Source organism: Meriones unguiculatus, chromosome X (assembly GCF_030254825.1).
Source record: "Meriones unguiculatus strain TT.TT164.6M chromosome X, Bangor_MerUng_6.1, whole genome shotgun sequence".
NCBI lineage: Eukaryota > Metazoa > Chordata > Mammalia > Rodentia > Muridae > Meriones > Meriones unguiculatus.
The window spans coordinates 115,020,777-115,036,196 of NC_083369.1; the positions used below are offsets into that span (position 1 = coordinate 115,020,777).

Here is a 15,420-nt window from a genome sequence, read left to right on the forward strand (position 1 = left end):
GAAGATGCTATCTTTTTTCCATTGTATGGTTTTGGCGTCTTTGTCAAAGATCACGTGTCCATAAGTGTGTGGGTTTATTTCTGGGTCCTCTGTTCGGTTCCATTGATCCACCATTCTGTTTCTATGCCAGTACCATGCAGTTTTTAAAACTGTTGCTCTATAGTACAACTTAAGATCAGGGATGGAGATACCTCCAGAAGATCTTTTATTGTAGAGGATTGTTTTAGCAATTCTGGGTTTCTTGTTATTCCATATGAAGTTGAGAATTTTCCTTTCCAGGTCTGTAAAGAATTGTGTTGGTAATTTGATGGGCATTGCATTGAATCTGTAGATTGCTTTTGGTAAGATGGCCATTTTTACTATCTTAATCCTACCAAGCCATGAGCATGGGAGATCTTTCCATCTTCTCATATCTTCTTCTAATTCTTTCTTCAGAGATTTGAAATTTTTTTCATACAAGTCTTTGACTTCCTTGGTTAGGGTTACTCCGAGGTACCTTATGTCATTTGTGGCTATTGTGAAGGGTGTTGTTTCCTTAATTTCTTTCTCAGCCCTTTTGTCTTTTGTATACAGGAGGGCTACTGATTTTTTTGAGTTAATTTTGTATCCTGCCACTTTGCTGAAGGTGTTTATCAGCTGTAGGAGTTCCCTGGTAGAGTTTTTGGGGTCACTCACGTATACTATCATATCATCTGCAAATAGTGATAATTTGACTTCTTCCTTTCCAATTTGTATCCCCTTGATCTCCTTCAACTGTCTTATTGCTCTAGCAAGGACTTCCAACACTATGTTGAAGAGATATGGAGAGAGTGGGCAGCCTTGTCTTGTCCCTGATTTCAGTGGGATTGCTTTAAGTTTCTCTCCATTCAGTTTGATGTTGGCTATAGGCTTGCTGTATATCGCCTTTACTATGTTTAGATATGTGCCTTGTATCCCTGATCTCTCCAATACTTTGAACATGAATGGATGTTGGATTTTGTCAAAGGCTTTTTCAGCATCTAGGGAGATTATCATGTGGTTTTTTTCTTTCAGTTTGTTAATATGGTGGATCACATTGATGGATTTCTGTATATTGAACCACCCCTGCATACCTGGGATGAAGCCTACTTGGTCATAGTGGATAATATCTTTGATGTGTTCTTGGATTCGGTTTGCAAGTATTTTATTAAGTATTTTTGCATCAATGTTCATAAGGGAGATTGGCCGGAAATTCTCTTTCTTTGTTGAGTCTTTGTGAGGTTTAGGTACCAAGGTGACTGTGGCTTCATAGAATGAATTTGGTAATATTCCTTCTGTTTCTATTTTGTGGAATAGTTTGAAGAGAATTGGTGTTAGCTCTTCTTTGAAGGTCTGGTAGAATTCTGCACTGAAGCCATCTGGTCCTGGGCTTTTTTTGGATGGGAGACTTTTGATGACCGCTTCTATTTCTTTGGGGGATATAGGACTATTTAGTTGATTTACCTGGTCCTGATTCAGCTTTGGTAAGTCAAATTGATCAAGAAAATTGTCCATTTCATTTAGATTTTCAAATTTTGTGGCATATAGACTTTTGAAGTAAGTCCTAATGATTGTTTGGATTTCCTCAGTGTCTGTAGTTATATCCCCCTTTTCATTTCTGATTTTGTCGATTTGGGTGGTGTCTCTCTGCCTTTTAGTTAGCCTGGCTAAGGGTTTGTCGATCTTGTTGATTTTCTCAAAGAACCAGCTCTTGGTTTCATTGATTCTTTGAATTGTTTTATTTGTTTCCAATTGATTGATTTCAGCCCTGAGTTTGATTATTTCCAACAGTCTACTCCTTCTTGGTGTGTCTGCTTCTTGTTTTTCTAGGGTTTTTAAGTGAGCCATTAGGGTGCTTGAATGAGCTGTCTCGAATTTCTTCTTGAAGGCACTTAGTGCTATGAATGATCCTCTTATCACTGCTTTCATTGTGTCCCACAGGTTCGGGTTTATTGTGTCTTTATTTTCATTGAGTTCTAGAAAGACTTTAATTTCTTTCTTTATTTCTTCCCTGACCCAGCTGTCATTTAGTAACAAGTTGTTCAGTTTCCATGTGTGTGTAGGCTTTTTGTTATTTCTGTTATTGTTGAGGTCCAGCTTTATTCCATGGTGATCAGACAAGATACATGGGATTATTTCAATCTTCTTGTATCTGTTGAGGCTTGCTTTGTGACCCACTATATGATCTCTTTTGGAGAAGGTTCCATGAGGTGCTGAGAAGAAGGTAAATTCTTTTGTGTTTGGGTGTAAAGTTCTTTAAATGTCTGTTAGATCCATTTGTTTCATGACCTCTGTCAGAGACATTGTTTCTTTGTTTAATTTCCATTTTGTTGACCTGTCCTTTTCTGAGAGTGGGGTGTTGAAGTCTCCCACTATTAATGTGTGGGGATCTATATGTGCTTTAAATTTTACCAATGTTTGTTTCAGAAATGTGGGTGCCCTTGTATTTGGCGCATAGATGTTCAGGATTGTGATGTCTTCCTGGTGGAATTTTCCCTTGATGAGTATGAAGTGTCCTTCCCCATCTCTTTTGATTAATTTTAGTTGAAAGTCTATTTTATCAGATATTAGAATGGCTACCCCTGCTTGCTTCTTGGGTTCGTTTGCTTTGACAGTCGTCTTCCAACCCTTTACCCTTAGGTAATGTCTATCTTTGTGTCTTAGGTATGTTTCTTGTATGCAACAGATTGCTGGGTTTTGTTTAAATATCCATTCTGCTTATCTGTGTCTTTTTATTGGAGAGTTGAGTCCATTGATGTTGAGAGAAATTAATGACCAGTGGCTGTTAGATCTCTTGATTTTGATGTTGGCTGTGGTCATCAGGTTGTGTGCTTGGTTGCTTTTTGTTTTAATGAAGTGAGGTTATTTATTTCCTGTGTTTTCTTGAATGTAGCTAGCTTTCTTGGGTTGTATTTTCCCTTCCAGTGTCTTCTGTAATGCTGGATTTGTATGTAGGTATTGTTGAAATTTGTTTTTGTCATTGAATATCTTGTTTTCTCCATCTATGAGGACTGAGAGTTTTGCGGGTATAGTAGCCTGGGCTGACATCTGTGTTCTCTTAGGGTCTGCATGATATCAGTCCAGGCCCTTCTGGCTTTCATAGTCTCTGTTGAAAAGTCAGGTGTGATTCTAATGGGTTTGCCATTATATGTTACTTGGCCTTTTTCCCTTGCAGCTTTTAGTATTATTTCTTTGTTCTGTATACTTACAGTTTTGATTATTATGTGGCGGGAGGATTTTCTTTTCTGGTCAAATTTGTTGGGTGTTCTGTAGGCCTCATGTATTCTAATTGGCCTCTCCTTTAGCTTGGGGAAATTTTCTTCAATGATTTTGTTGAAAATATTTTCTGGGCCTTGGAGAAGGGAGTCTTCTTTTTCCTCTATACCTATTATTCTTAGGTTTTGTCTTTTCATATTGTCTTGGATTTCTTGGACAGTCTGTGTCAGGAATTTTTCGGATTTTACATTTTCTTTGACACATACATCGATTTCTTCCATTGTACCTTCTACACCTGAGATTCTTTCTTCCATCTCTTGTAGTATGTTGGTTATGCTTACCTCTGTAGTTCCTGTTTTCTTCCCTAGATTCTTCCTTTCCATTATTTCTTCCATTTGTGTTTTTTTTTTTTTTTTTTAATTTTTCCAATTCTATCTTCAGGTCTTGAGTTGTTTTGTTTACTTCCTTCACCTGTCTGATTGTACTTTCCTGTTTTTCTTTTAGTTCCTTCAACTCTGTTTCTATCATTTCATTCAGTGTTTTAAGCATTTCCTTTCTAAAGGCCATAAACTGTTTGGCTGCAGCTTCCTCTATTTCTTTACGGATGGCAATATTCTGTTTGAGTTTATCTTCCTCTATGTCTTTATGAATCTTATTTGTTTCCTCTGTTATCATCTTCATGAGCATAGTCGTTGGATAATCTTCTTGGATTTCAGTTATGCTGGGGTGTCCAGGGCTACTTGCCCCTGGGTAACTGGGTTCTGGAGATGCCATATTGCTCTGTCTTTTGTTGCTTGAGTTTTTACTCTGGCCTCTACCCATTGTGTTATCTTAGGTGTTTGGGGTTATTTTCTGATGGTTCCTGGGGATCCTGTGGTGGAGAGAATCCCCTTTGCAGTAAGCTGGTTTTTCCTGAAGGGTGTCTTCTCAGCTTTTTGGGTATAGTCCCTGGATGGCTGGTGTTTTTTTAAGAGTTGCTCACCTCAGGGATATAGACCTGAGTGGTAACTGTGGTCTTTGTTAGTCGAGAGGGAAATCCTCACCCAGGGAAATCCTCAGGGCAGCTGCCCTGTTTCTGGGTTTCTTGTTGTAAATTTAATGATCAGCTGCTGTGACCCAGTTGGACATCAGGCGCGCCTCAACTGTTTGTGCCTGTGTCTGGAGCACAGTTGAGTGCTGGCGCCTCGGCCCCACTAGACTGCTAGACTTTTTCTAGGGAAGGATTGGGTGATTTAGGTCAGTACAGTTTCCTTCCTTCCCCGTGGATTATCTGGAGACATGGTCTCCCATTGTCTTTTTTTGCCCTGGTGCACACAGCTCAGTGTCTGCCAGCTGGCTGGCCGCAGAAGCTGCCTGTGCCTGGAGCACAGCTGTGTGATGGCGGCTCAGTCTCTCCCAGCTGTCTGGTGCGCAGAAACTGCCTGTGTCTGCCTTTGCGGCTTTTGGGAGCCTGAGTGCCTCCCTAAGCTGGGTAATTTTCCGGGGACCTTTTCAGGTTGGGGGTGAGCTGAGTACTCTGAGATTGGACCCGCCGTTTCTATTTCCGGTGGCGAATCATGCGCGCAGGCAGGCAGGGCTCTGTGCAGGGACCTGGGTCCCTGGCTCTGGCTCTGGGCTGGCTCCTGGGGTGCCCGTGGAACCCGCCCGAGTCTTTTCCAGGGGATGTCTGGGTGACCTAAGGCAGGTCCCAATCGTTTCCTGTACCCTGGGGTTATCTCTCGACTGAAAATTCCAGTCTCTGATAGTGTGGTGCACACGGTTCAGTCTGGGACAGTGACCAGAGACACTGGCTTGTGGCTCTGGGCTGGGGCTGGGGCTGGCGGCCACCAGCCAAGCGTTTGGTGGAACCGGGATCTCTTCCGCGGTTTAGCCGGGTGAGTTAAAAGCTGATTGAATCCCCACAGTGGGGTATCCTCTCACCTGGGAAACACAATGACTGTGTTTTATGGCCGAGAGTTCTGATTGCTGGTCACTGTGCTGATCCTGATGTGCTGCTGCTCAGAATGAGAGTCCTCCCGGCGCCACCATCTTGCCGTCCCCCCTTCTTTTTCTTGTTTGTTTGTTTTAAAGACATGTTCTTGCCAAGTAACATGCTCTGCTTAAATAATACTAAATAAAAACTTTTTGGTGATAAGGTAACTAAGTCTAATTTGTATTCCTATTTTATTGAACTTTTCTGGTTATTTTGGTTATCTTTTTCAGATGGTTTGCTAGTTTAGTTTACAAATATATAGTGCTATATTTACTTGTTTGTTTGGGGTTTCTGATGTTGACTCACTGGAACATATGGTTTATGTTGACCAATATTAAGCATATTTCTCTTCTAGATTAACCCAAACAGAACAATATCTGCAGGAAAAGTGAATCTTGATACCCTTTGGACATATCCAAAGGTAATTTGGATGGAGAAGATAAGCAGGACATTCACAGTCTCAGGTAATTTATACTAGCCATGAAATTACTTACCTGTGAAGCACTGGGAGTAGAGATGTGTGTACTCACCACAGGGTTGGCATGTGTTCATGAGTACAGGCACTGGTGTGCAGGTCAGAAGACAGCCTTGGGTGCCAGTCCTCTCCTTCCTCCTTGTTTGAGGCAGGTTCTTTTAGTTTTCACTGTAAACGAGCTACCAGGCTTGTACAGCTGGCTTCTGTGGAATCTGTCTCCAGCTCCCCTGACTGTAAGTACTAACCAGTCCTACTTTGTGTGGATTCTGGGATCCAAATTTAGCTTCTCATATTTCTATACAATCTTTTTTTTTTCAGTGATAAGTGTGCAAGGCAATCACTCTACCCCTGAGCTCTATATGTAACCTGTGTGATATCTTTTCATACTGTAGAATAACTTTCAAATACAAAATTGCAAACTGCTACAGTTCAAATGAAAAGATAACACATTTGTTATATCTTAATCTTGCCAGAAAAAGCATTTTATTTATTTAGAAATGTTTGTGTATCAGTGACAACTTGATGAGAACTAGAGAAACAAGCTGAATCCATTTCTTTCCCTGAAGTAAACCTGTAGTCAGAAATTGATATTATTAGCACAGGTACACAGCAGTTAAGAAAAAGAGAAATGAAACTGTTGGCCAAACCCCGCCTAGCGCAGCTAATGGCTTCGGAGTTGAGGAGAAGCATTGTTTTGTTTTGTTTTTTAATGGTGTTTGGTTTGGTTTTGCTTTTAAGATAAAATCACACTCTGTATAGCCCACACTCACCTGGAGCTGGCTACGTGCTGTCCTGACAACTATCAGCAGTCCTTTGCTTTCTGTCTCCCAAGTACTGAAATTAGGATGCGTGAGGCCCAGCTGTTATTAAAATATTGACGCTTACTATTTGGCTCTCCAGATTTTGGTCTCATCCATAAGAAGCTATAGAGTAAGGTAAGGGGCTCTGTTTTTTTTCTATTTTTGATTTTTTAAGGGCTACAAACCTCCTGATGGAGGACCTTCTGAATACCAGACTGTTCCACTAAATAAAATAGAAGATTTTTGTGTGCACTGCAAACAGTGAGTAATTGACCAGACGTCAGGGCCAAGAATGTAACACAGCAGCAGAATGCATACCTGACACTCCCAAGTCCCTTGGTTCAACCCCCAAACCAAAACTCAGAAATGATTTAGTCAAAGACTTTTTTAACACATGAGAAAGACTCAGACAAATTACATTTGCTAATATATAGTACCTTTGAAATAGCAGTAAAAAAAAGAATTTTGAACAATGCTCAAATTATTTAGTTAATAATTACTCTTTTTTACTTATGTTTATTCCTCAGTAATTATATTAATGTATCTCATATCTTTCAAATAACCATAAATATTTTTTCATTGTATAGGATACTCAGTCCACAGCAAAATTAACAATTGAGACATATAATACAGCTCGACAGTAACATGTTTGCTGCTCTTAAAATATACAATTTTGGGATGGCAAGCTGGCTTAGTGAATAAAGTTCCTTGATGCCAGGCTGAAAAAAAAAGTTCACTGTTGTATAATTACTATGTGCTATCCTGATTTGGACACTGGAGCATCCAACAATCTAAGTTCAATCCGCAGTACCATACAAGAGAAAGATAAATGATTCCTGCCTGTTGCCCTCTTACTTCCACATAGTACATTCATCCACACAATCAAAAAAATGTAAGGTTAGGGGAGGTTTGGTTTGTTTTTTTGTTTTGTTTTTTGATTTTTCTTTGTTGTTGTTTGGTTGGTTGTTGTTGTTTTTTGTTTTTTTTTTGTTTTTTGTTTTTGAGACAGGGTTTCACTGTGTAATTTGGCTGTCCTGGCTTTGTAGAACAGGCTGTCCTCCAACTCATAGAGATCCACCTGTCTCTGCATCCCAAGTGCTGGGATTAAAGGAGTGTGCCACCATACGCAGGAGCCATAACATCTTTTAAAAGTTGATTTATGTTTATTTTTTGTATGTTTATTTGTGTACATATATGTGGGCTCATGTAAGGTGGTCAAAATTAAATATGCAAGAGTCAGTGTCCTTCTTCAAGCATGTGGGTTCTGGGAATCAAGCAAGGACTTTTTTCTTTGCTCTTACTTGTTATGCAGCTTTTTGTTAGCTTCTGTTACTGTGACAAAACACTTGGGATAACAAGCTTATGAGAAAGAAAGTTTTATTTTTGCTCAAAGTGTCAGGTTTGAGACTTTAGTCAGTTTTGGTCAGGTTGTTTCTATCTCAGTACATCTTGGCAAGAGTGTGTTAAAATGAAAGGCTCTCATATCCTGGTAGCTGGGAAGCATAGCCAGTTAAAGAGGCTTTAAGGAAACTGGTGCGCCTAGTCACCTCTCTTCCTCCCACTAGGTCCCACTGCCTAAATTTCTACCACTTCCATTGTGTCTGTAGCTCAAGTGCTCAATACATGGCATTTGGAGGATACCAGGTTCATAGTGTAGCGTTCATTATACCTCTCAATATGCTTCCTTGGCCACTGAACACATAATACATCTTTTCTTACACAGTTATAGGGTTGAGTAAAACAGAATATAGGTAAAGCATTAAAAAGACAAGGTTTCTCTGTGTAGCCCTGTCTATCCTGGAACCAACTTTGTAGATCAGGCTGGTTTCAAAATCAGATATCCATCTGCCTCTGCCTCCCAGATGTTGGGATTATAGCCATGCCTCAGGACCACCTGCCTTTACATGTACATTACATGTTTTTTAAAGAGTAGAAGAACTCAACTATTCACTTGGAGCTAGAACTACCTGAAAAGTCTGAAGGTAACGCTTAGAAAAGACTTCAATGGGCTGGTGAGGTGAGGTGTGTCAGCCAGCATTTGCTGTTCAAAGCATTGAGACCTGAGTATCACCCCTGGGACCTAAGTAAAGACATAAGGGTAGAAGAAGAAACAAATTCAAAAGTCATACCATTTTTCCTCTCTACACCTGTGCCATAGTGCACACACATATATAAGAGAAAAGTACATTGATTTGAACGGACAATTAGCAAGAACAAAATTGTGTGAGGAAAATGCAGAAAGCTATGTTGTGGTCTTATTTGAGGAAAATATTTATTTTATTAAAAGCTAATAAATTTAGCCTTTATCCTCTGGTTCCTTGGGACTCATGGAAGATGTTTGTGCAGAGCAGTGATACAGTGAGAGGGAAGTTTGAGAAATCTGGCTATGAAAATACAACTGGATGTTTAGAGAAACTGGTGGATGGAGACCTAGAAAGGAAGCCCCTTGAGAAGACAGAAAGGAGGAGAAAAGACTCAGACTCTGAGGCCATTTCCCTGGGAACACGTGGAAATTTGTGTCATGTTGGCACAATGTGGCTCTTGATCAAGGTTCAGGAGTGAGGAATAAAAAGTTGACTTAAGGAGCTGGAAGATGACTCAGTGGTTAACAGCACTGGCTGATCTTCCTGAGCAATCGGGTTCAACCCCCAGCATTCAGCATGGCAGCTCACACCTGCCTGTAGCTCCAGTTCCATGGGATCCAACATTCCTCACACAGAAAACACATAAATATGTTCTAACAACTGTTTAAACATAACCTCACCAGTCATGAAAAACAGTTATTTTAATCCACTTAAAAAAAAAAAAGATTAGCCAGATATGGTGGCTCATGCCTTAATCCCAGCACTCAGAGAGGCAGAGGCAGGCAGATCTTTATAAGTTCAAGGTCAGGGTGGTCTACAAAATCTAGGGCATCCAAGGCTACACCAAGAAACCCTGACTCAAAAAAATAAGCCCTAAATGAATGAATGAATGAATGAATAAATAAACAAAAAGCAAGCTACCTTTCAAAGCAGAAGTTCTTCTAGGCACCTTAGCAACTCTTCTAAGACTGATCTTTAAAAAGCAAGAGGGCCTATTTACAGACAGGAACAATTGGGAGCTCTGCCTGTCACCACTAGTGGTTTTACAAAAGTTAACAATGTTACAGCTGACTGTGGAGAGCAGCTTTCTTAGCTCAGCCTGTTCTATAGAATTGGTGAGCTTGATAACAAAGCTACACATGTCATTAGGAATTCTGATTGCTACTAGCTTTTGGAAATTTTGGGGTACTACAAAAGGGGAAAATATGTATATAAAAAAAACTGTTAGTAGACAGATTTAGAGCAGCACCACCTAAAGACAAAGGAAACACTATCTTTACCTGTTCAACTATATGACTGATTGAATATAAAATATAATTTTGTTTAGGTGTAGACAAGACTTCTATCCAATATAACAGTGCATTTTTTCACTTGCCAAATGTGTACTCTTGTTTTGTAGATATTATGCCTTAGAGGTCTCATATTTCAAATCCTCTTTGGATCATAAAGTACTCTAGCTTTTGTGGAATAAATACTGAGTGAATACCCTGAATTCCTCTAGCTTGATTAGAGTACTGTTGTACTTCTTTCATTTGAATTTTTTTTGAAATAGTCTTACTCTGAAGCCCAGGCTGAGCTCAAATTCATGGTCAACTCAAACACATGAAGGTCAAAGGGGTACAGCCCAGCATTGTCAGTTTTATCCTTTCATGTGGGTCCCAAGGATCAAACTCAGGTAGTTAGGCTTAACAGCAAGTGCCTTTAAAATTGAGCCATCTTGTTGCCCCTGGTTTGGGGGCTTGATTGTATCACAGGCAAATGCCATTACACCTGACTCATTTGAATTTTAGCCAAGGTGCAAAAGCTGTTTAATGTTTGAAACTCATTTCACAGAAAGGCACAACATCAAGGCTGAGCTAGATGAGGATGCTATTCAAAAGCATAGGGGTCTAACCACAGAAAGGAACACGTGGGAACTCTATGTGTCACTTCTAGTATTCTTACAAAAGTTAATAAACTTACAGCTGACCCTAGAGAGCAGCTCTTTTAGCTCAGGCTGTTCTATAGAACTGATGATCTCTAAAACAAATCTACACATATCATTTAAGAATTTTGATTACTACTAGCTTTTGGAAATTTTAGGGTACTACAAAAGGGGAAAATATGTATATAAAACAAGGGTTAGTAGACAGATTTAGAGCAGTGCCACCTAAAACAAAGGAAACACTATCTTTACCTGCTCAACTATATAATTATTTGCATATTAAATGGAATTTTCTTTAAGTGTAATCAAGACTTCTATCCAATATAACTGCATTTTTTTCACTTGCCAAATGTAAACTCTTGTTTTATAGGTATTATGCCTTAGAAATCTCATATTTCAAATCCTGTTTGGATCATAAACAACTCAAGCTTTTGTAGAATAAATACTGGATGAAAACCCTGAATTCCTCTAGCTTGCTTACAATAAGTACTGTTGTACTTCTTCCATTTGAATTTTATTTATTTATTTATTTATTTATTTAGAGATAGTCTTACTCCGAAGCCCAAGCTGGACTCAAACTCATGGTCAACTCAAACACAGGAAGGTCAAAGGGGTACAGCCAAGTAGTGTTAGTTTTATCCTTTTCTGTGGGTCCCAGGGATCAAACTCAGGTCATTAGGTATAGCAGCAAGTACGTTTATATATTGAGCCATCTTACTGGCCCCTGGTTTCGGGGTTTGATTGTTAGGATCACAGGCAAATGCCATTGTACTGGATTCATTTGAATTTTAGCCAATATGCAAAAGCTGTTTAATATTTGAAACTCATATCAGAAACATGCACAACATCAAGGCCGAGCTAGATAAGGCTGGGCAATCCAAATGGGGTAGGATCTGTTTGTGCCTTAAAGTGATTAATAAAGGAGAAAACAAAAATGTTTGTTTTGTTGCTTCAGATAGCAGGTAGGTCTCTGACACATAAAACTAATTTAGTGGTTCTCAGCCTGCAAGTTGCAACCCCCACAGAGCTCACATATCAGATATCCTGCATATAAGATATTTGCCCAATGATTCAAACAATAGTAAATTTCCAGCCATAAAATATCAATGAAATAATTTTATAGTTGGAGGTCACTACAACATGAGACAGTGTATTAAAGGGTCACAGCATTAGGAAGGTTGGGCACCTCTGCTCTAGGTTAGAAATAACAGGATACAGAACAAAGAAAGGACACTGTGTGAAGCAGTAAGTCTAGGAGCAGAGTGCTCCTGGGCACCTTTAGGTGCTCAGCTGATGTTGTGATGTCACAGCTTTCTTACAGCTTTGCAGGTTTCATATTCAGGATTGTTGTGAAAGCAGATGGCAGCTTTAGCTTCCCATCCCACTATATTCAGAAGACAAAAAAACAGCATGCTGATCCCTGCATATTCTCCAGCAGTATCTCTTGTGTTTGATCAGTGTTGCTTAGATCACATGCTCATCTGCCCAGAGCAACGATTTCAATGGGTGATTGGGCCAAGGCAAGAGGCTCACTACTCAACTGTTGTAAAAACTGCTGTTCCAGGAACATGAGGATTAAAATGGAGAAAAAAAAAAGTCTTGGAAAGATCTGAAAATCATTACAAATACCAGGGAGAGAAAATCATTAGCTCAGTATTTCCTAATTCATCATTAAAATCTAATGTGGTTAGATGGATATATATTTAATAGGTATAGATTTAGAACTTAGGAGCAGTTTTTTTTTGTTTTTTTTTACTTTTTAATAAACAAGACTTCTTCATACAGTATAGTATAATTTGAAATAAACAGGTTTTAAAAATAAATCTGAGACTACTAGTCCTCAGTGACCTTTGGAAAGTAATTTGTCCCCTGTTGTCCAGACTAGCCTTACAGTTGCTACATAGCCAAGGATGACCCTGACATTCTTTCTATCTGCACACTCTGAGAGCTGGGATTATGGGTAAGTGATATCACTTCCAGATTTCACAGCCACACCTTTCCCTGATGTACAGTCGTGGCAGTGGAACTAGAGTGTCAGTAAGTACACTAATACTGAAGTACCAAAATAAGTCTGTTAAAAAAAATACCTGGCAGGATAAATTATCACTAGTGGGTTGTTTGGTGCATTGTCTTCTTGGAAAGACTCACTTGAGCTTATTTATTCACGTTTTAAAGATAAATTTGACAATGTTTATGTTGTACTTACTAGAAGTAGCAGAAATAAAAAGACTCCAAACTAGGCACATGGCTGTAATGCCAGTCTTGGGGATTTGAGATGTTGAGTCAAGAGGATCAGGAGTGTAGGTCTTCCTGAACACACTGTTAAGCTTGAGGCAATCCTGGGCCAAAAGGGACCATCCTGTTTTAGACAAAAAATAAAGCAATCATAATAGAAAATATGCATCCCTTGTTTCAAGCACTGCTAAGTGGCTTATGTATGTTTGCTTAGAGACAAGTATATTTGCAGTCAGAAGTGACATCTGGTGGTAGGAAAAGAAAACAGTAAGACAACACAGTAAAAGCAGGCAGGTGTGTCTTCCTGGTCCTGTGACTGCTGACCTTATATTCTAGCATTGCATTGTGAAAATATTAATAGTCTAAATTACAAGATGCCTGCACCCACTTGTCTACCCCAACAGCCTGAGACAAAGCCTTGCCTTATGGATAGCATGACTAGCCTGGAGTTCACATTATAGCTAAGAATACCTTGATTACATTTACAGTTGCCAGAACTATTCATTAGCCTGATCTACAGATCGAGTTCCAGGACACCCAGGGATAAAAAAAAAAAAAAAAAAAAAAAAAATCACAATTTTGTTATCTCTGCCTTGCAAGAATTATGCACCACACCACACACACACACACACACACATACACACACACAAAACAACAGTATCTCATAACAGCCTTTGACATGGAGGTATATACCTGTAATCTCAGCTACTTAGTGTGTGAGAGCCTGAGCTATTTAATACTTTATCCCCAAACAAATAGAATAAAAAATCACCATAACACCTGGGGATGCAGTTTGGTGGTAGAATGTGCTTGCCTAGCTTGTGCAAGACCCTCGATTCAATCCTCAGCATCACATGTGACACACACACATACACATAGAAACACATATTTGTAGATAAGTTGATAATATGTACCACTGTTAAATATAATACTAAAGAAAGATAGTATATGTAATAGATTTTTCAAATATGTGTATGTACAAGGACATACTGCAATACTAAGAATAGTTGCAAAATTAGATAATAGTTATTAAGCCTTTATTAGGTGAGCTGAAGTGTCCTAAGAGCTTTGAATGTATTGTTTATTTCATTTTCAGAATAGATTTAAGGTAAAAATTACTGCCATCCTCTTCCATTTTCAAAAGAGGTTCAGGAAGTATGGTTCAGGATTTTGAGCTAATGTGAAGCAGGGCCAGAATCTGCATTTATATAGGCAATCCTCAAAGCCTTCATAATAGCAAATACTCGATTTAAACAAAGAAAATCCTACATGCAATCTTGAAATTATTTTTTAAAGATATACAATTAAATTGGCAGGTTTGAGGAAAAAAAATTAAAGCTATAAATTAACTTCTTACCCACCATTCCATCTTTACATTGATGTTATTTATAAATAAATTGTTAAATTTATTTATGGCGAAAAATCAGTAGTTATTTAGCCATATATGGTGGCACATCCTTTTATTCCAAACACTGAGAGGCAGAGGCAGGCAGATCTGAGTTCAAGGACAGCCTGGACTATATAGTGAGTTCCAGGCCAGCTAGGACTACATAGTGAGACCTGTCTCAAAAGCAAACTTGTGTGTGTACAGAATGGATGATATACCTGTAGTTCTAGCTACCCAGGAGAGCAAGGTCAACTTGGGCAACCATCAAGACCCTGTCTCAAAAACAAACTTGAAGGACTAAGTGCATAACTTTGTAGAGGAGTACTTGCTCCATTAAAACATGGTCTCTGAAGGTAGTCTGAGCCCAGGAAGAAAACAGAAATTTTTTTTTTCATTTTGATTGAGAGTTATTGCCCTGGACCAGCCCCCTCGGGTGCCCCACGTCCGCGGGAAAATCAGAGAATTCAGATATCAAGAAGGCACAGATAGGCGAAATGACAGAGACCACACCAGGTGGAATTGGTTTGGATCTTCTGTGCTTTACTGAAGTCAAGCCAACACTTTTATAGTAATCTTACAAAGAAGCACCTTAAAGTTGACATATCCCCCAGAACATTTACAAAGTTTATATTTTAACTGAAATAGTAACCTGATAGAAGCAGTGTCTACAAAAAATCTTGGCCTAACAGCCTCTTAAGCAGAGCAAACATAGAACTAGTGACTTGTTTGTCAATTTAGCGAGTAGAGGGCCAGGGGCTTGTAAAACTTATGGTCTGTTTATGCGGTTTATTGTTAGTTGATTAGGGGTTGTTAATAATCCTCCGAACTAGGTCGGCTAAAGATTTATAACCTCCCTGGAGGTAAGCACTGTTTGGCTTGCTAAGGGTATACAATCTTTTCTTAGAGATAAGATGCTTGAGTTAGCTGTCCGTAAAACTTATAGTATAATACAAAACTTTTTGACTTCCTATGTTTGCCTACCTTCTTTCTGCCTCATCATAAATACCTGTGTTAGGCAATGGTTTTGTAGTAGCTTTATTGCAGTGGGGATATCCAGAGCATTTATCCTAACAGATCCTGATTAAACATTTTCTTTAGAAAGCCCTAAAACTCTTGTCCTTTTACTACCTACATGTTTGGTTTTTCCACAAGCAATTCCTGATGCTGAATCTGATTTATTACCTCTCCTAAAATTTTATTTTCCTTTTACTCTTATTTGCTAAAGCTTTTAGAGATCTATTAGAAATGTTTCCTTGAATAGTTAATTGTACTGTTTCAAGAATCATAGAGAAACAGCAAAAGGGAGCTCATCAATTCCAGTCTTGCCTTT

The 15,420-nt window shown here is 39.0% G+C and overlaps 1 pseudogene; it reads left to right on the forward strand.

Moving 5' to 3' along the window:
• LOC132649902 (COP9 signalosome complex subunit 5-like) overlaps positions 1–15,420 on the forward strand; it is a 68,811-nt pseudogene that overhangs the window by 16,777 nt on the left and 36,614 nt on the right.